Raw genomic sequence first — 13,192 nt, forward strand, 5'->3', positions numbered from 1 at the left:
CTGCTACTAATGATAAAAAACAAAACAAAAAATAAGAGAAAACATAACATAATTATGCATACATAAATGCTAAAGGATCAGAAATTTGACTTTATCAAAAGATATAAAGTGATGTATGAAATAAAACTTTAAAAAATCTAGACCAAATTTGATGTGATTTTATGATTTTGGAAAATTTTACTATTTATAATTACGGCTTACAATCAGTCATGTCTTGGTCAGCTTACTAAGTCACTAAATCTAATTAAAAATAATAAAATAAAATAAAATGATTGAAAAGCTAAACAAAAAACAATCTAAAATGGACTGGTGCTTATAGCGCCTTTCTACTTGTTTGAGCACTCAAAGTGCTCACAAATGTCTTATATGGGCTGATATTCTAACAATGACTCCATCTATGAATCATTAACATGGCAGCAGTGGTGCTGATAAATATGGATGTTTGCAGCATCACTTCTGTCAAGTGGAGGCTTCAATATGGACATGCTGGCACAGAGAGAGAAATGTGTTTCTGACTGCTGCATCCCCATGTGTCACAGACTTGACAACTCTCTTTCATTCCCTCCATTTACTGTCATTTCCACTCACCCAGCACCTGTGATTTATCATAGCAGTAGCAGGAAAAATGAATATGAGATTAAACGAATAAATCTGCTGGTTTACCTTGCTGATTAGATTGAAAGGGAACTTAAGCTAGCGAGCAAAGTATAGCGGAGCTGGGTAATAAAGTGAAGGAGACAAGGCCTCTTATTTCTTAGACCACTGGACTAAACAACAGATAATGTAAGTTTAACATCAATGCAATTCACTCCTAATGGCACTCGCTGGAGGGAGGCACATGGATGCAGCTGTTAGCACGATCACCCGGCGGTTGGCTTGATCCTTTCTGTGCGGATTTTGCATATACTCCCCGTGCTCGTGTGGATGTTCTCTGGTTTTCCTACACGGTCCACAGTCATGTATTTGTCTATGTCATTGAGAGAGCATTATTTGCTTGTAGAAAGAAAATATGTAGACCATTTTGCTTCCAGCTTTCATTGTGTTTTCTGTGTCTAGTAAGGTTTTATGAAAATGTTTGTATCCTTGCTATTTGAGTGTTTTGAAAGGGGATTAACTTAATTCCTCTTACTTATGGAAGGACAAGTGAGAGATGAGTTGTTTGTAAATGGATATACAAAGGCTAAGATGTTGCTTCTAGCAAAACATCCACTTGAGATGCAATTTCAGTCAATTACTATGCAACAATTTCATAACCCACAAATCAAATTATATGCCCCCACTTATCCAAGCACTCCTTGCAAATATTTACCAGGCACGACAACGGCGCTGGTATTGTTTTAACCTTGTGTGTGTTTGTGTACGGTGTACGATGGTTTTGAGTACTTTGGTAGGTGTTTATAAGTTTGTTTGTGTCTGTCTGTCACGAAACTTGTAGGTGTAAAACTGAGATCAAAATGTGCTGGAAGCATGCTCTCACAGCAGAGTGTTGAGTGAAAGAGCGCCAGAAGGGGAGCATAAGGTCTAATTGTTTGGTCATTAATAGGTGTGGTCTGAGAAGTCACTGGTGATTATACAGGCTGTAGTTATTTTTATATTACTGATTGTCTGAGGCATAATTTTTAAAAAAAGACACGTTTTAAAAAAGGAGAATGCTGCATTTCTATAATACTTGTTATTTATGAAGCCATCTGTGCTACAACTTCAGCATACTGAAATAAAATCTTTAAAATTTTCCATCTGTCTGAAGAGAAGCACCTATAAGAATCAAACCAATCAGAGTTGACAAAAGTACAGAAGTACAGACATTCTGTACTTAAGTAGAAGTACAAATTCTTTGGAGGATCTTTCTATTTTTGTTCAAAGCTAACTGAACCTTGTGCAATATTAACATAATGATAAAATAATCTGACTAGATGGGAATACAACTTTAGTCTAACTTTAAAAAAAAATTCAGTTATACTCAGCTTGAATCTGAAGAAAAAGAAGGAGAATTATTTTCTGTTGCCTACATTGTAGAGGGTGACTTTGCCTCTAAACAGTCAGTCAGTACAGTCAGGGGTTAAATTGGATTCAGCAGGGGGGTTAGATTGGCTGTAATGGCTCAGTGTGGGGAAAAGAATCATAAGTCAAAATCATTTCTATTAAGAGCTCCAGTAGATTTTTTTAGTGTGTCGGCTCTGATCAGCTGACCCCAGCTGACTGTTACGAAATCAGTTTCACCCTGGTTCTTTTTATTCCTCGGGCATCCAGAGACGCCACCGGAGCTCAGTAGTCATTTTCACAAAACCTTTATTCATCTTTATTCATCTTCATTTAAGCATGCATCTTCTAGAAGGGGAGATGTGCCAGGCTGGTGTCCCTCTGCAGATTTTCCACTCCTTTGTTTGTTACAGCCAGCTTTATAGAAGTGACCACATCATAAAACTCCCATGGTGTGCTGCAAACTCTGTGTCTGTGTGTATGCACGAGCACGTGAGTGCCTGTGTGTGCGCGTACCTGTATGTCTATGTGAGTGCACGTGAGTGAATGTATGTGCGTACCTGTGTGTATGTGTGAGTGCACGTGAGTGAGTGTGCGTGTGGATGTGTGAGTGTAACAGTTTAAGCACTGTGTGTGTGTGTGTGTGTGTGTGTGTGTGTGTGTGTGTGTGTGTGTGTGTGTGTGTCTCTGCGTACGTGACTTCCTGCCGGTCATAAAAGTAATCTCCTCACCTAAGCTACACCAAATTCCTCTGCACAACAGAGAAAACAGAGTTAGCATATTACAAACACTGAGACCCCCACCCAGGTCTCCACTGGGGAATTTCCACTCGACATTAACTTCTCTTTGTCTTACTTTCACAGTTCAAAGTGGGGGAGGGCCTCCTAGAAATCTACTCCAAAATTCATGACACACTCATGCCTTTATTGCATCCAGGGCAGTGTCAGTGTCTCTACAATAATTCTACATCCTACCTAACACATTTTTAAACTCTCAAATAAGCCTTGCATATCTTCAAGCTGAACCACAACTTAATTAAACCAGATGCGGGCAGATGTTTCGTGAGTTGTCCTGTATGCTTTCCATCCTCTACACTGACAGTACACTGTTTATGCTTTTTCTAGATAGTTGGAAGTCAGTCAATGGATCTCAGCATCATCAGCTAAAGTCACTGTTACATGTCATGTAACCTAATTCTGAGCATGAGCCGTGTCTGACCAACACACCATGTGACAAACTGCACACAAACCGTTTGTGTGTTTGCTGATGTTCTTTGCACTGATAGACTTTGGTACACGTCGTCTCTTTTTATGCGACATCGTCTGGTGATTACTGGGGGTACAGGACTGCCTTTCATGTGTTCCTGTTTAGGCTCAAATTGGTTTGATGTTTGGAGGTGAAATAATAACTTCTCTCAAATGCATTAAAGAAAAAGTAAAGAGCCTGTTTTGAATTTGAATTTAAGGAGTAGAGAGTAAAGATATTTGTTTAAAAATGTAGAGAGTAAAAGTAAAAAGTAGTCAGAAACAAAACCTACTCAAGTAAAGTACAGATAATTGAAAACTGTACTTAAGTAGAGTAACAAAGTATTTTTTTTTCTACTTACTTCCAACCTCTGAAACCAATGGCATATTTTTTTCCTTTATACACATGTCATACATCATATTTTAATGCTACAATACTGTGTCTTCTTCTCTGCCACAGCTCTAGCAAGCAACTGGTCCAGGTGGTTGACCACATAGTTAGGACACCACTGTGGCTCCCAGTCTTCCAAGCCTTTCTATTAATGGTATTAGTTCTAGTGTGCTGAGATCGAATTATCGGCACTTCAAGTCATCCCTGATCTAATTGGTCCATGTTTTCTTTGGTGTGTTTCATTTGACACACCAATAAGCAGACTGTTGGCTCCACAGAAATCAGTGTAGTAGATTTCCCCCCAATCTGCAGCCGTTTCTGAAACACTGAAGGATCTTGTTTCATTAAGGCCAAGGTTTCGTGGCCATGAACGAGCATGGTTAGGATCACTGTTTGAAAGTGATGGAAACTGGCCTTTGTACTATTGTTAGACTTCTTATAAAGGCACCACAAAAGTGATGTATTTGCAATTGCCACTTGGCTCATTCTGCTGTGCACGTCTGCTGTTGATGCTGTTGACTTCTTTTCTTGGACTTGGGGGTAGTTAAACTTGCTGTCGTCAGTGGACATGAGATTGGTCATGAATTGGTCGGCACACGATACCTTATCAAACCCTGAAATTCGTATTAGTGAAACAATGGGCAACCTAAATAAAGAAATTTAATTAACAACTTGTGTGAATGTGGAAGGAGAGTGGAATGGGAAAGAGACAGAAAGCTGAGAGCTGTCTGAACAATGACTGCATGCTGATGTAGTAACCCTAATTATCAGACAGCTCATTTAGTCTGACAGAATGATTCACAGCCACTGGAACAATATATAACTGGAACACACACACACACACACACACACACACACACACACACACACACACACACACACACACACACACACTTTACTGACATTGATATTAGACACTGGCCAGATAGATATTTTTATAACTTTTATAACTCTAACTTTTTTTTTCCTTTTTAATTAAAGATACCAGATGTCTTTATATTTACAGATCAGACCTGGAATTCAGTGTTTCATTTTCCACTATTTTACCCAGGTTCTAAGAATTTAAGCATCTAACTTTCACACAATTATTCTGAAACTCACTTAATAAATATTACCTGCAACACCTGTCTTGGTAGTTGCTATTACAACTAGAGATTACTGAGGTACAACATAAATGCAATGGCAAGGGGGGAGTGATCATCATCAGATCAACACTATAAGATTGGGCACCAAGTCCTAAGAACGTATAGAATATATATATATTTGACATGGAATATTTAATTTTTCTATTTAATATTTCTCTCTATTTTGGATTCTCCAGACTGATCCAGATTCTGGCTGGAAACTAAGTGCAGCATGATTATTTTCACATTAATTTTGTTGGCAATTATATAATCTTCTAAGAGACTGTATCTACTAAAAAATTACCCAGCAAAAAAAGTATCTTTGTTTTCCAAATCTTAGTAAAGTTTAAAAGAAACTAAACAAAGATCCTTCAGACAGGATCAAGGTCAGGAAGAAAATCCAAGGAGATGAGCCAGCTTCTTATTATAGTCAAAGGAACATCATAGCCTGTTCTTTAGGAAATTTTTCAGGCATGATTTGATTCAGTTCAGATCCAGGAAGCACAGCGTGTTTCTAAAAAGCAAAACATACAAGAGATGAGATGAACTCAAGACCATATAATCACATGACACTGATCTTAGGGCTAATTCAGAAAGGTTAGCATCAAATGCCACAGAAAAACCAATCCTGTTACCTTTGGATGGGAAGTGTTTACCTGGTATACCAAAGTGTTTGCAGGAATATCCTGGAAGTTTGGTAACGTATATCTAAAACAAATCTAAACCAGTGTGACATACACAGCTAGAGTTATATACAAAAACAGTCATAAATAGAAATGATGCACCTGAAATGGTTCTAAGTGACGATTGTGACATAAATCTAAACAAAATTATAATTATTCGGCACAATTCTGTGTTTTTCAAGGAATATTGAGCTGAGAGCCGAATGCCTCCTCCACCTGCAGCGTCTGCTATAGTGCTTTGCGAGACTGTCATTTAAATGATGGCAGCCAGCACACATTCAGCAAAAACTTACAGGTGAAGCACATCTTTCCGAACACCATGCCGTCCGTACCACTTTTCCAGCTTGGAAGAGAATTCTAGGATATGAATTTACAAAAAAAAATGGAGGTACACATCAGGGTTTTGGTTCCTTCCTTGAAAATTCAGTCACATCTTCTCACTGGACCCCCTTCAAATAAGATACATTAGTAGTATAGTAGTAGTATATTTACTGAAGGTATGGTCACCTTCACTCTGTGAGTTACAGGACCTAGAGGTTTTAAACCTGTTCTAAGGATTTGCATACAGATATTTCCCTCATATTCTGAATCTCCAAATTAACAATGAGAGACAGTTTTTTTCCTTTCATTTCATTGGTATTCTTTATCTGTGGCTGCACTTTTAATCAAAATTTAATTAAAACTTGATTTTGTTTGTTTTATTGTTCATGACCTGACATCCAGTTATATATTTCTTTTAAACCTGAATTCCTGAATTTTAAACCTTATTCCTATTTATTCCTATTTACTCTATTTATCCCCTTCGTACATTTTATTTATATTAGTCTCTGTATTTATATATGTTTGTGTATGTGTGTGTGTGTGTGTATATATATATATATATATATATATATATATATATATATATATATATATATATATATATATATATATATATATATATATAATATTCTGTAACTGTAACTTCTGTCGGTGCTGTGCTTTTTGGAAATCGAATTTCCCAGAGGAACCCACCCGAGGGATTAATAAAGTTCTATCTTATCCTATCTTATCTTATCTTAAGATGTTTCTAAGCTGCAGACTCTAAACGAGTGCTTAGAATCCATCAAAGGTTGGATGGCTGACAACTTCCTCCAACTTAATGAAGAAAAGACTGAAGTCCTTGTATGTGCTCCGGACAGACATGTACCTAACATAATGAATGCTCTTGGTCCTCTTTCAACATTTGTGAAATTGTCTATCAGGAACCTCAGGGTAACCTTTGATTCTGCTCTTACTCTGGATGTTCACGTCAAATCTTCACGTCTAAATTGAGCCCTATAGTATCTTATACTGAACTGGAGATTGTTATTCATGCATTCATTTCATCATGATTGGACTACTGTAATTCACTGTTTACATGTCTAAACAGAAACTCCCTGAAGCGTCTGCAGATTGTCCAAAATGCTGCAGCAAGGCTTGTAACAAAAACATCTGAGTACTCTCATGTAACACCGTTGCTTATACAGCTGCACTGGCTCCCCGTTGAATTCAGAGTCCATTTTAAGATATTGGTTCTGACCTTTAAAGCTCTTCAAGGACAAGCACCAGCCTACATCATTGAACTTTTACAGCCCTATGTCCCTAGGAGGTCCCTGAGGTCATGTGATCAGGGCCTACTTGTTTTTCAGCATACAAGGCTGAAAACCAAGGGAGATTGGTTAACTTTTGTCTGTTTTTATTTTATACTTTGTGAAGCACTTTGTGATCTTTTTATCTAGAAATGTGCCATATAAATAAAAATTTACTTACTTACTTACTTACCACTATATGTTTACTTATTGTGATCCATTTGCACAAACACAAAATGGGCTTAATAGCTTTAAAGCTACTCTTTTGTATTTTCTTTTGTTGTTGTTTGTAAAAAAATAAGTAAATAGTTAGAAAACAATATTTCAATATTTTGGGGTTATGAATTCAAAAATGCAACAAAACAGCTCCAAGAAAAATAAAATGTTAAATGTTAAGAAATATTAAAGTACCAAATAATCACAATTTGCCCACTGCAGAGTGGTGACATGTGGTAAGCAAATAGTTCCAACTATTAGTTATGTTAAATGGCTAAATTACAGTTAATGGGCTGTGTCATGTTCATTGTAAAGGTAAAATATGTTTTGTGGCTTCATAAAACAATTTCTAATGCAAATGTCTCTGGTGTTAGTAAAGGTTACCGACCTCTGCCCTAGAACATAGGGTGGGTCCAGATTTTTTATTGTCAATGTCCAAATTTTTAATATAACTTATTTTCCCCAGCATTTTGAGTCCTCACAACGTCTTAAGTACAAGAGAGAGCAGCATGAAAAACACATCTGTGTTCTGTTAAAAACAAAAAAAACAAAAAACCTGCAACCAAATCATTTTTACATCTTCTCCAAGCTGAGATGGGAGATCCAATGGAGATGGAGTTTTAGATAGGTTCATGTCAGACAGGGACACTTTGTTACATGCCATTGCCATTTCTAATTTATTTGATATGTTTCTGCTGTATTGGGTATCTAATTCAGGAATACTATGTTCAAACCAATAACTGGGCGAAATTGCATATTACTGTCTGAGTGCTAGGGTTTCTTTAAATGTGCATATTAAAAATATTCGATTTCCAGTTACACTGACATTACATTAAAAAAAATGCCCTCAGAGGAATCGCAAAATAAGGAAATCCTTCAAAAATAATAAATAATTTCACGGTCATTTTGATTATATACAATATATGTGCATTAAATTAATTTGCATGGCATAAAAAACTTTGCTTTTAAAATATTGTTTTGACTGGACATGTCTATTGCATCTTTAAATGGAACAGAATAAGAGAAAAGAAAAGGCACTGAGACATTAGAGTCTCTTCATAACTTCATGTTTCAGATGCAGATCTTTTTCTCAGTTTTCATAAAATCATTCATAAAAATTAATGCTGTAAGAGGTGTGAAAGTAACCTGAAATAAGTAGTAAACCGTTTGTACTAATATAGCGCTTTTCTACTCAATCTCATCACTCAAAGTAGTTTCTTACTACAAGTCTCACTCACATACATTTATAAAAGTACATTTTTCTACGCCTAAGTGTTTTGCCTAACATTCATACACACACTTCAATAGCTGAAACTCAGGATTCAGCATCTTGCCCAAGGATACATGCAGACTAGTGGAGCCAGATTTCAAACCATCCCATTTACCTAAACCACAGCTGCCCCAGCCTACATCCAAAGCAACAACTGTCTATTTATACCAGATTTATACCAAAGCCCATGGAAACATGGTTGTAACACTGGCAGTGATAAATCAAAATAAAGTAAAACAAAAATGAATGCTGTGTTTCTCTCTCACAAAGTTTATGGCATCACAAGATCTGCTAATATTTTGTATTCATATGTGAACAGATGATCAAAGGTATTCAAAGCATTCTGAAGTGACTGCTTGAATCTTAATGTGCTCTTAGACACCAATACCTTTAATATACCCACAGTTTGATATTGTAGCTGCGAAACCCCAATTTCTTTATTACTGGTAATGTTTATCTCAGTTTAACAAGACAATAAAGAACCATCACTTTTGCATCATTATTTGATGAATGCTTGCAGTGGGGAAAAGCTTTCTACTTACGGTGGATGTTTTTTAAGTGCTTCCATAAATCTAAATCTCTGCCAGTAAATGTACGCAAACTTTTTTCCAGTCGGTAAACAATAGACTTTATTTTCATTTAGTTCCTTAGTTAGAATTTATTCCACATCTCACTGTCCTGACATAAGATGGGAAATTGGCATAATCTTGACACCATCCCTTCAGACAAAGTCTGCGGCAGAGATAAAGTGTCAGTCAAACACTGCAAAATGTCAGGCACGTTGATATGAAGCAAAGCGTAGGTGGAGGTCTGTTTGTGCCAGAGGGAGTATAATAGACCGAAGTTTAGGGATGGATTTTTCAGCTGCTGGAGACACATCACACAGCCTTTTAACGCTAAGCTTTGGCAACGATATCTGTAAAAACAAAAGAAGCAAAGAAAAGAAGTAGCATCATAAGCTGATAAAAACCTTGGTACCATTGCCTTGTTTCACCTGTCCTTCTGTCTGTCAGTAACAGTAATCCACTCCAGACAACAGAAATTTATTCAGAATAATGTTTAAGTCAATTATATTAAATGCCATTGATTATTTGTATTGATCATTTGTATAAGATGCAGTAACAGAAAAAATAGAACAGAAAATAAAAGAAATCATATTCAGTCAGTATTTTGCAGAGACCGACTATTTGTTCTGTCACCACTTCTCAGATACTCTCGCACAGACTTCTACAGTGAACTTCACAGGCAGGTTGTTCTGAGGATCTAAGAGGACCTGCCACAGTCTGTCTGTGGATTTAGGCTGTGTCAGTGTCCTCGGGCTCTTCACGTAATCCCAGAGGAGTCCTACCATCTGTTGTGGGAGTCTAAAGATAGTTTTTTATGATTCTGGCTGTGTGTTTGGGTCAGTATGAATTTCAGATCAACCCTAATATTACCGTGTGAAATAAAGGCCTAAATTCAAGTCAAAGAAATTACAACAAATACATAACTAATAACTAGTGTTCTAGCTATTCGACTTCACTAATGCTAGTACTTTTTGTTTTTCGTTCTGTCTTTCTTTTTTTCAAAGACAGAAATACACGTTGGTTTCTGGCCTAACTTAGCTGAGATTCTTGGCTCACTAAGCAGAGGTGTCTAACCTCTTCTTAGAAGCTAATGATGTTTAACCTTCAATTTTTTTAACCTTTCTGCAGACATGCATCACACTATAATGCAATGGAATTGCTTTCCTTTGGCAAGAATGCCTCTAATGTCAGGTGGAAATAATGAGGATGAGGATGATGATGTTACTTGCAGCTGGGATCAGTGAGTTTTTTTTAATAGCCAACACAAAGCTGTAGTTATTGTTAATGTATCATGAGTGATGAGTAATGAAAAATGAAATAATTTATGTAATATCATATCAGTACCCAAGCATATATGAAAAGAGTGAAATAGATAACTAGTATTGCATTATTTTCCACAACATTTACTTTTCACCAAACCAGCCTTTTTCCCAAAAGCAACATCTAATCATTGATCTGTGATTTTCTTACTGAAAGATCCTCCTGACAGCTCTGCATTCATTAGACGAGTAACAGAAATATTACTGTGTTAATAAGTTTTTCTTAGCAGTCAAACACTTCACGAGTTGAAAGATTTTTACCTGCAATTATCTTCAATGACAGGATAGTAAACTGCACGCCAGTGAAGATCAAAGGTGTTCATTTGAAAGGAATCTTCTCCCTCCTTTACAGAAAGTACATGCTGTGTCTGACTTTGCAGTTTTTATCGTTGTTGTTTTTTTTTTTTTTACGTATAATATCAAACAAGCAAGTGAATTAAGAACTCTAATGTGTTCTGTGTATTTTCTGTGTCTCATAAACTCTGTGAGGAAAAAGTTTCTGTCCTGAAGTTTTATTATTCACAGCAGGTTTCTGAGTGTTTATGCTGGTGATCTTTCTGACTGAGGGTCAGCTTTGTCCCAGGTGGCTTCTGCTTTGTCAGTGTGACCTCCTCACCTTAAACAACCTGCCTGTCAAATGGTATTAAACTGCATATACTTATTAAATAAATAATTACACTGCATCCAAGTTAAATAACTTACTCTGCCAAATACTGTCTAAAGAGAGAAGAATATTTGTTGTTGGGAGGCACTAAATCTGTCTGATGTTAATATGACTCTACAACATAAGATTCTGCCTGAGAAAAAAAACACCTTGTTGCCACATTTTGGTACATTTGAGCTAATAAGTGTAAATACAGAGAGGCGGCATAACAAACCAGTCTTTTTCCTCAAAGCCTGAAGCACACTGCACCTATGGGAAACACACTCATATGTTTGAACTTCTCAGATCAATAACTCATAAGGAAAACATTATTCAAACACAACACCTTTTTCGAACCACAAGCAACCACTTAGTTTTTATCAGGATGAGCCAGCCTGCGGGTTTGACAAATAAAATTTGTAGTAACGGTAAATCTTCACCTGTTTTTGAGACAAGTGTGCAGGAATCAGCTACCAAGTGCAACAAAGTGCAAATCTGAATTTATGAAAATATGCAACTTTAGTCTCACAATGTAATGTCACCAAAATCACATCACATGACACATCAAAGCCTCCTGTCTGTTATTATAATATTTTGTTTTGGAGGATTTTAGCATAATTTTAATTGGGAAAAGTTTCAATAACCTTTGTAATGTCATTTAATTCACTTACCAGAGGTCTACTGTTATATTGTATAACCTATGTTCACAAACAAAGGGCTTCTAAAACAAAATTAATTCTAATAATGAAACTTTATTTACTCAATCAGTTGAATAAATAAAAGACATACAGAGTCTATTTTTAAAAGAATTTACATGTTTGTTCAGATTATTGACATGTAAAATAGCACTATACTATATGAGTGCAAACTTATATTATATACACTCTAAATAGACTCAAGGTCACTTCATCAGATACACCTTGCTCATATCAGGTTGACCTTATTTTGTCTTCAGAACTGCCATTATTCGTTGTGGCATAGATTTCACAAAGTGCTGAAAACACTCGTCAGAGATTTTCACGTAATTGCCGCAGATCCATGAATCTCCTGTTCCACCGCATCCCAAAGGTACTCCATTTTATTGAGATCTGGTGACTGTGGAGGCCATATAAGTTGAACTCATTGTCACATTCAAGAAACCAGTTTCAGATGGTTTGAGTTGTGAAATGGTGTGTCAGCCTGCTGGAAGATGCCATCAGAAGATCATACACTGTCATATTAAAGACATGGTCGGAAACAATACTTGGGTGGGCTGTGATGTTTAAATGATGCTCAGTTGGTATTAAAGGTCCAAAGTGTACCAGAAAATCCCCTGCACCATTACACCATCACCACCAAACTGGACCAGAAATGCTACACAGGTTGGATCCACACTTTCATGCTGTTTAGGCCAAATTCTGAATCCTACTGAAATCAAGACTCGTTCTGTTGAATGAATTTCGGTGAACCTGTGCAATTTGAAGTCTCGGTGCTCTTAGCTGACAGGATTGGTATTCTGTGTGGTCTTCTTCTCCTGCTTCAAGGTTCGGTATCCTGCACATTCACAGATGTTCTTTTGCATATCTGGGTTGTAACGGATGGTTATTTGAGTTATTATTGCCTTACTATCAGATCAAAGCCATTTCTCCTCTGACCTGTGACATCAACACGGCATCTTCACCCAGAGAACTGCCACTCACTGGACAGTTTTCTCTTTTTTGGACCATCCCCTGCAAACCCTAGACACATTCCTCTTACTGAGATTTTTAAAAGATATACTTGTTAAGTTTTAACAGTTTTTTGCATATTAGGTTTTGTCTGAGAGGTTTAAACCTATGAATAATTTTCCTAAGCAATAACATTTTCATGCTTCACTACATTGAGCACACAAATTGCTACTGCATGCACTTAATGTAGTAAACCATGTCCTTGAATATTGTTTTTCTTTCTCTATGTCACCTCCTGTGCTCTGTAGTACTTTATAAAGTATACTAAATGGCAGCTGTAGAAGCTTTATAGAAACTTTGCTTTTAATAACTTTTGCTCAGATTTTTTTTACAGTGTATGACACCTTAAAACTGCAGGAAGAATTTTTAATCAGATGTCAAAAAGATTTAACAGGCACCAGTGTGTTACCTAACAAAACACAAAGGACATGTTTTGATTA

Source organism: Diplotaxodon limnothrissa, linkage group LG1 (assembly GCF_057381915.1).
Source record: "Diplotaxodon limnothrissa isolate DT_005_m linkage group LG1, D_limnothrissa_male_GT1.1, whole genome shotgun sequence".
Lineage (NCBI taxonomy): Eukaryota > Metazoa > Chordata > Actinopteri > Cichliformes > Cichlidae > Diplotaxodon > Diplotaxodon limnothrissa.